This window comes from Rhinopithecus bieti, unplaced genomic scaffold (assembly GCF_001698545.2).
Source record: "Rhinopithecus bieti isolate Rb0 unplaced genomic scaffold, ASM169854v2 scaffold_5889, whole genome shotgun sequence".
Lineage (NCBI taxonomy): Eukaryota > Metazoa > Chordata > Mammalia > Primates > Cercopithecidae > Rhinopithecus > Rhinopithecus bieti.
The window spans coordinates 3,954,261-3,963,469 of NW_016805277.1; the positions used below are offsets into that span (position 1 = coordinate 3,954,261).

General features: G+C 60.1%; 1 long non-coding RNA gene across 1 annotated transcript; it reads left to right on the forward strand.

Moving 5' to 3' along the window:
• The first annotated feature begins 693 nt into the window (after nt 1-693).
• Nucleotides 694-6,487, forward strand: LOC108529606 (uncharacterized). Its single transcript, XR_001885588.1, has 3 exons — nt 694-3,402; nt 5,868-6,011; nt 6,397-6,487. It is a non-coding gene; the product is annotated as an uncharacterized LOC108529606 (long non-coding RNA).
• The last annotated feature ends 2,722 nt before the right edge of the window (nt 6,488-9,209 follow it).

The window sequence follows — 9,209 nt, forward strand, 5'->3', positions numbered from 1 at the left end:
CCACCACCACCACCAACACCACCATCACCACCACCACCAACACCAACACCAACACCACCACCATCATCACCACCACCACCATCATCACCACCACCACTACCATCACCACCATCACCACCACCACCATCATCACCACCATCACTACCATCACCATCACCACCATCTCCACTATCATCACCATCACCACCACTGCCATTACCACCATCACCATCATCACCACCATCACTACAATCACCACCACCACCATCACCACCACCATCATCATCACCACCACCATCACTACCATCACCATCACCACCACCACCATCACCACCACCACCACCAACACCACCATCACCACCACCACCATCACCACCACCACTACCATCACCACCATCACCACCACCACCATCATCACCACCATCACTACCATCACCATCACCACCACCATCACCATCACCACAATTACCACCATCACCATCACCACCATTACCAGCACCACCATCACCACCACCACCGTCATCACTACCACCACCATCATCACCACCATCATCATCATCACCACCATCACCACTATCACCATCATCGCCATCACCATCACTACCACCACCATCACACCATACCCACCACCACCACTATCACCATCACCACCATCACCGTCACTGCCATCACCATCACCATCCCCATCCCCACCACCACCACAATCACCATCACTACCATCCCCATCACCGCCATCACCATCACCATCACCACCACCACTTAGCTACTACTCTCAGAGGTAAGGACTGGATATTTCTGGTTGCCCCACATGCTCTCTCCATCCCTCTTCTTGCCACCGGTACTGCACTTCAGAAAGCTGCCTGCTAGGCAGGTGACTTCTCCCACTAGGCTCCTTCACCTTTGGGCTTCTGTTTGGGGCTTCAGCCAATCGAAGATGGTGGCAGGACATCAGATTCAGGAAGGACAGACAGGACAGGAGGGGTCTTCTGACCACATCCCTCCAGGAGCACAGCCCTCCAGGAGCACACCCTCCTGCCAGGTGGTCCCTCCCCGGGGCTCTGACCCCAGCTCTGGCAGCAGCTCTCTTTCCTTTGCTTCTTTGGTCCTAGGGGTGGTCACACCTTCCACTACCACAGGCCCCTTGGTATTTTTCCCTCAACCTGCCAACACCTCTGAAAATGCTCTTTTCATGAACAAATCTCTTCAAACACCCTCAACGAGTGGGCCATCTGTTTCCTGCCCAGACTCTGAGAGATGCCTGTCTTGCAGCGTGCCAGGATGGCACATGCAGCCAGGGAATCCCAGCAGCACCTGTGCAAGGCCAGCACCACGGCAAAGTGTCTGGCATCACCCGTGCCCGCAGCGTCCAGGCTGAGCTCAGGGCCGGGGCCTGTCTCAGGGCTGTTCAGGAGAGCCAGGCCTCACACCGACGGGGCCCAGGCAAGCTCCAAAACCCAGGGGTGATGAGAAGGCAGGAAAGATCCTGGGAATCAGACTGGCCAGGTGCTATGCTGGAGGGGTGAGCTGCTGCAGGCCCCAGAACCTGTCCTGACTGCCCCAGGCTGTGATGACCTGGCTCAGCTCTGGTGTCCGAGAGCCTTGGAGAGAGGGCAAAGAAAGCCCCTGGTCACGAGGACCCACCACGCCATGCTGCGCCATGCCACGCCAGGGAAGGTGGGGAACTTCCAGGCTGGCTCCTCTCTCCTGTGCATTGCCCACCTCCCTCCCTCCATCCCCTCCTGATTCCCATCCTGTCCTTCCCCTGCTCCCATCCCGTCTGTTTTCACCAAAGGAGCTCCCTGGTTTCCCAGCTCAGAAGCCTCTGATGGGACGGCGTGAGCGGTGCCAGTGCCTGCTGTCCATTGGTCATGACCTCCAAAGAGAGCAACCCTCAGAGCAAGGGGACAAGGAGGCACCTCACTGCATCCTGGGCTGGCCTCTCCTGTTCCCTTGACTCCAGGACTGGAGCCCAGAGTGGCTGCTTGCCCCAGGGAGGGTCTGCAGAAGCAAGCAGGTGGGACTCTGTCATTTCTCTGCCAGCTTCTTCCGGAGAGTCCACCACTCCTGAGCCTCAGGGGTGCCCGGACAAACCCCAGCAGCGGCCATAGGCTCTGGTGGGCGGCGCTGTCCCAGGCAGGAGGAAACTGGCTTCACTGCACAGGTGTGGCTGGAAAGGAAGCCTGAGTTTCTGGGGTGGAGCCCAACTGGGGCTGAGACTCCACTTTCCCTCCCCTGGGACCCCAGCTCCTTCCAGGGTCTGTGTGACCCCGTTTCCTTCCAGGTCTGGATCTTTGGCGCGCCAGCAGCCTCCGTCACTCTTCCTTCCTGTGGCCTCTGTAGCTCTGTCCTGTGGCCTCCTTCCTCTTTCTCTCCTGTTCTTCTCCGCAGTAACACTGGCAGCTGCCACCCCCAGCCCCTGCTGGCCACGGCTGTGAGAACCTTCTGGGGGCAGGTCACCCTTTCCTGGAGCACACTCTCATCTTGGGACTGTGAACTACCCCCAACGATCTGGGAGGTGTCCCAGGTGCTCCTGACAAAGCCCCCGTTTTTTGGAATCTCATATTTTTATGTGAACAATCCCAGTGCGTCCTCCTCCACTGCCCTATCGATACTGGCGCTTATGGGCCATGCAGCCTCCTGTCAGCCTCTGCCTATGAGGATAGCGCTCTAGGAACCAGGCGTCTCCAGCCTGCGGCTCTGCCTACCCCTCCTGGCCCATCAGGATGGACACGCATGTGCATCCCCAGAGCTCAGTCGAGCGTGACCCACAGAGTAGTGGCCCCAAAGGTGACCACACCCTAATCCTGGGACCTGTGAAACTGTCTCACCTTACATGGCAGAGGGGAGCTGGGGCAGGTCCCTACCCGGCTGGCAGTGGAGAGGCACCTGGATTCCCCGGCTGGCCCAGTGTGAGCATCGAGGGCAGGGGCGGTTGGACACCCAGCATCAGATGCAGTACGAGGGCCCCGCCCCCGACGGCTGGCTTGGAACTGAGGAAGAGGCCGTAAGCCAGGGAATGCAGGTGGCCTTGGGAAGCAGGAAAAGGCAGGGAAGTGGCTTCTCCCTGAGCCTGCAGGAGGAAGGCTGCCCGGACCACACTCTCATCTCCGTCAGTGAGAGCTGGGTCGGGACATCGACCTCCGGAAGGCTGAGAATGGATCTGCGTGTTCCAGCCACTGAGTGTCTGGCCGTCTGTTACCATAGGGGCGGGGAGACATGGACTGAGCAACAAGCCCCATGGGAATCTCAGTTCTGCCCCCATGAGTGTGTGACCAGGAGTGGCCACAGCCTCCCTGAACCCGGAATTCTCCACCTGGAACAAGGTCCGTGAAGAGCCAGACTGGCTTAGGGAGACAGCACGATCGCACCTGGTAGGACGGCCTCCTCCGTCAGGGCAGCACCTCTGTCGCTGGACATCACCAGGTATGGGTGGGCTGCAGGGGCTGAGGAGAAGGGACAGGCTGGGAGCCCTGATGAAGGACAGGTGTCCTCCAAAGATGACCAAGGCGTGAGCATCTGCCTCTAGGCAGGGCTCCCAACCTTGCACCCCAAGGGGGCTACAGGTCAATGTAGTCCCACCTGGCCTGGGACTGGACAGAGCCCCAGCAAGGAACCTCAGGGGCACCCAGCTCTCCTTGTGGCTGGGAACGGGATCCAGTGAGCAGGCTCTGCCCAGTGTCTTTAAACACAAGTGAGTCTGTCCTCAATGTTTAAAGCCAGCCCTCCCCCGACTGGGAGCTGTGGCCCCAGCATGCCCCCTCCAGCCTGGGGAGAGGGGCTGTCTTGGAGGTCAGCCATCAGCCGAGGTGGGGTGTCTGAGCTGAGGAGCAGGGGGCGTCTGCAGAGGTGAGCTGAGGGAGGCAGGTCAGGTTGTCGGGGGCTGTCAGGGGCAGTTGCTGCCAGGAGTTGGGGGCAACCTGCTGGCGGGGGCACCTGGACGGTGCCTGGGCTGTTGACTGACTCAGGGTAGGTTGGCGGGGTGTGGGGAGCTGCCTTCCTGGGAGGCCTTTGCAAGGATAAAGCGTGGAATGTCGGAGATGACTCACGTCTTCTGTTCCTGGGTGGGCGGGGTCGGTGACGAAGGGAGGTCGGGAGGGAACACACGTGGGGTTACATAGCTGGACTCAAACCTGGCTCTTTCCCAGGTAAGTGCTGCACTCACGCCTGGGGCTCCCTGGAGAGCCCTGTAGGGACCCCAGAAGTGAGCATTCTTCCTGCCCCTCCTGGCCGCCGCGTTTCTCAGGAGGATCCTTTGAGGACCCTTTCATCTCAGTGAAATTGCAGGTTTCCAGCTGTGGCCAGAGCTCCTGCCAAGCCCCTCAATTAGCTGGAGTCCTTTGGTGGCCACACGGTGGCTGGCCCACTGCTGGGGGGCCATCAGGGCAGCCCGTCGTGGGAGAGACAGTTCTGGCTTCCACCTCCTCTCGGGGGACTAACCTGGTGCTTGTATCGTGGAAACTACTTTTAAAAACCCGGCTCCTGGGGAGACATGGGTGTGGGCACAGCACTGGGCTGCATGCAGCCAGCCCTGTCTTCCTGCAGGACCCTCTCTGCGCCCCCAGAGCTGTGATGTCACCGTGACTCCCAGTGGCTGCTGAGCACCCGGCGTGAGCCCCTCCTGGCCAGCTCAGCACTGACGCAAATCAAAAGCTCCCAGCTCCCCAGGCAGCTGCTGCCATCCCAGCTGGCAGCCCTAGGCTGCCCGGCGGGGAAGGGGGGGCTCTGGTGTGAGGCCTGCCATTCGAGGTCATCAGCTGCTCTTCAGGGGGCAGCCAGCATGGCTTGTGGGGCTCCTATGAGGTCAGGGAGAGGCAGATACTCTGAAGCTCCTGGTGGGGACAGTGGTCCCATGAAGCCACAGATTCTGCTTGCCAGGCCAGCTCCTGCTTGTCTCCCTGTTCCCCGGTGGATGGTGGCCCCTTGACTCTGGCCACTGGCTGTTTGGTCCAGGTGGCACTTGAAGCATGGCAGGAATTCAGGCCAGGGTGCCCACAGGCTGTGAGGCAGGCGCCGTGCCTGCCCCAGGGGTGTGAAGGTGGCACATGGGGTCATGCAGGGTGGCCTCTGCATGGGGGTGAGAGGCACGTGGGCTGTGTCCTATTTCCTCTGGGTCCCTTTATACCTGGGATTCTTAACAGCTCCTGCAAGGAATGAGCCCGCTGAGAGTCATGTGGGAGCCAGGCTGCATAATGGGAGGCCTGGGGCGCCCTTTAGGCCCCACCAGACTGGAGCCACCATGGAGATCTCGGCTGCCCTGGTGAGCGCCACCCACTGCTCCACGGACACATGCTGCCAGCCTGCAGGAGCAACTTGTGCACCCTTAAATAGGCACACACACACGCACACACATGCACACACACACGCACACACATGCACACACGCACGCATACACACATGCACACACGCACACACACACATACACACACACATACACATGGGCTTAAACACACATTCCCATGTACACCCACAGCAACACACTTGCTTGCAACATCCATATGCACGCACACACCATCAAGCAACATGTACAGGACACGTGCACACACACATGTGTGGCAAAACGTGTGGGGCACACACATACACAGCACACATGTGTGTGTGCAATGCAAGCACACGTTCACACGCATAACAGCAGACAGTGTGTCTCAGGATTTTGACCGTTTCTCTGTCTCCCTCCACGACACACACACACTGTGCATCTGGGGCTGAGACCCTCTGCCCTGCACTCAATGGGCATGAAAGAGCAGGGGTGTCCAGGGGCTGAGAACGGCCACCTGGGGGCTGACAGTGGGGCAGCTGTTCAGGGTCAGGGTGCGTCCAGGTGGGCGGGACAAGACTGGGGTTGGGGACGATGATGTGAGGCCCCTCCAGGGCACCTTTGCCCCCGACAGGCAGCCCGAGGTGAGAACTGGCTCCAGCCACCTTTCTCCGATACGTGAGGCAGACAGTCACGGGACACGGTGAACATGACGCTCTGCTGTGTGGAGAAACCCCTCTGTGTGCACAGCCCAAGTTCACCAGGCGGTCAGAGCTGGGTAAGGACAGGGAATGCAGCAGCCTGTGACCTCTCAGCCACTGAAGAGGCCACCTGTGTGGGTGGCCTTCAGAGGGCAGAACCCTCCCTGGGGAACGCAACTGCCTGGGGAGCGGCCTGTGCATTCTTGCCTGGAGACAGTAGCGACCAGCCCCCGGCGCTGTTTACCTTCCGTCTGGTGGCCCAGCAGGGAGCCACCACCCTCCCCTCTCCTGGCCTATAAGGCCTTGTCCTGGCTTTGCCCCGGGCGGGAACACTGCTGTACTGTGCTGACCCTCTGCTCCCAGCAACCCAGGGCCACCGGCAGCTTCAGGGACAACCCTGCTTCTGAACTGGGGCCACGGACACGCGGGTTACTTACAAAGCAGGTGTCCTTTTCCATGCAGAGAGCTGAAGTGCAGACCCAGAGCTCACGGGATTGCTGGTGGAAACTTCCGGAAGTGTGCAGCAGGATTGCCATGGGGTTAGGAAGCCAAGCCACCAGCAGACAGGCAGGTGCACCTCGGCAGGACCCCCCTCTGGGGAGATCCCTGAACTGCATCTCCTGCTGGGGTCAGGGCCAGCCTGCTCCCCAGAGAGCCCCACGTGCTCCCACTGCAGGGCTGGGCTGGCGCTCCTGGGCAGGGCTGGTGTCAGAGGGCACCAAAGGCAGATCCTAGGCCTGGGCGAACCCAGGGGCTCCGGCTGCAGCTCACCCCCCAGGAAGTGGGTGCTGGGGGTCCTTAGGAGGCTCTATTCTCTCCGTGGGCTCCCCTACAGCCCCTCCCACTGCCTCCCCGCTGCACTAGCCTTAGAGGGTGTGTGTGTTTACCTTTAATAACCTGACCCTTTGACCCAGGCTGCATTTACGCACAGCAGGCTGGCAGTCATGCTCCCCACGTGGCCTGGCTGGTGGCCGTCACCTGCAAGTGTGGACAGGGCTGGAGGGGGGACCAAGCAAGGGTTTCTACTCTCAGGCACAGCAAAAGCCAGAGAGAAGGAAGGACCCCTGCCCCATCCGCCCCGCTGGGGAAGGTGGTGGTCAGGAGGGGTTGATCGAGGGTTGCTCCGTCACCCCAAGGTGAGGAGTAGTAGCCGGCACAGCCGACTCGACCCTCCTTCTCTCTCTGCAGGTAAATAGAGGCCCAGGTGGCCCCTAGACCAAGGGAGACGTCTCTGCTCGTTTGGGCTGAGTGAGGCCAAAGGCAGCCAAGGGTTTGTTTCCCCGCCCACCCCCAGTTGAGAGTCAATATCCCACACACGCCAAACTGCCCTTTAGTTCCTAAGACGTAAATATTTGCTCTTCTGTTAAGAAAATACTCAGCGGTCCTCCTTTAAGTGCAGCGTACACCCCGGTGCCCTTCAAAAGCAAACATCGCTGTTTCCAAACGAGGAATGTGAGGAGAAAGCCTGGGTGGGGGCTTCTGGGGGTGCACACCGACCCTGCGGGCTCTGCCCCAACCTGCCTGAATGTTCTCCAAGCCCAGGGCACCCAGGAAGGAAGCCAAGTTTGGAGAGAGGGAGGCTGGCAGGAGCCCAGGGCCCTGAGACCAAGGCTGGGAGGAAGAGCGGGCTGCTCCTGGCCACTTGGTATTGCACGGCAGTCCCCAGGTCCCGCCCCTGGGGCTGCAGGCTGGAACTTCTGCTGGGAGTGAGCCAGTCTCCAGGCCCCCAGCCCCCATCCAACCTTGCCAGAGCAGCAAAGGGCAGAGAGAGGCAGGGACTTTCAGTTGCACAGGAAGGTCTGCATCTGGGTCCGTTCTGCTCACTACACATGTGGCCTTGCGCAGCCTGTCCGCCTCTCGAGGTCTCAATATTCTCACTTGCAAACTAGGGGAACACAGCTTCCTTGCACCACCGCTGAACTCCCTGGGCTGGAGCAAAGCTGTGGCTGGTGGCTGGGGGCCCCAGTTTATGGACTAGGGTGTCTCGTCTCGACGGTGTCTCGTGACCTCACGTCGGGAGCTCAGAATCGGCCATGCTGGAAGTGTTGGCACCATGGGAACTGGCAAATGCTGCACACCAAAGTCAGGTCATCACCCACCGACAGCCCTGGTCTCCCGGGGCCTCTCTTGCCTCATCTCAGGGGCTGCATTATGGACCGGAAAGGCTGCTTGTGAGCATGGTGCATGGTGGACCCTTGCTACAGGAGTCACACGAATATACGAGAGAACCAAGGAACAACTGAATAAACAGCTAGGGCCATGCTCTCTACACTTGATCTTAGCCAAAAGGCCGAGAAGCGATTGGGCCATGCTCTCTCATGTCTCCATGTCTGCTGGGTGTCAGAACTTCCCAGGGCAGGGGAGTAGCCTGCCCTGGGCTACTCCAGGGCCTCCATGCAAGTCCCAAGCCGTCCATCCAAAGTGCAGGGAAGCCAGGTGCCCGCACTCTCTGACTGCTTCCTATAAATACGTATGGAGCTGTCTGGGAGACTCTTCCACCCGGGTGGGTGCGTCCCTGTGCCCCAGCCCCCTCCGGAGAGGCTCCTCACTCCCAGCTCAAGCAGCTCCTGGAAGTTGTCTGTGATCTGGACCCTGCTCCAGACCACACTCTGGCTGGGAGCCAGGTTTGGGGCGTGAGAACTCCCACAGACGTGGGTTAGCGTCTGCCCCAGGGCTGGGGGAGAAGGAAGCGTGCCTGGCAGCCCAGACCATGTCATCTCATCTGGGCCTGAGACATTGGCCTGCAGAGCCCCAGGTCTCTGTCGCCGAGAGGGTATGAACAACGTGTGTCCAACTGGAGCTCAGCGAGGACGAGCTCTGGTTTCCTTCATTTTAATCACATCTTTCCAGAGGCCTCTGAACCTGACGCAGGGGTTCCCTGGGCCTCTTTCGGGGTAGGGTGTTACTGGCTTATTTTCTGCCAACAGGAGCAAAAGATTAGGCAACTCATCAGCCTGAGCTGGGCGGGGTGGAGGGTCGCGGTCAAGCCCGTATCCACCACGTGACCAGATGAGAACCGGCAAGGCCCAGGAGCTCTGAGTAAGAAAGCGCTCAGGCCGAGTCACGTGCAGCTGAGCGGGGGCCTGTCCTCCCTGTCCTCCTGGAGGGAGGCCCTCCCTGCACGTTCCTCTGCTCTTTCCTGCCCCACTCCTTCCTTCATGAATCAGCCCCCCAGCCCCGAGCCTGTCGTGACCCCGTTTAAACCCACGCTTCTTCCTCCTCTGGGTCTCTGGCTGTCGGGGAGGCCCTTCTCAAGGACCTGCTGAGGCTCCACC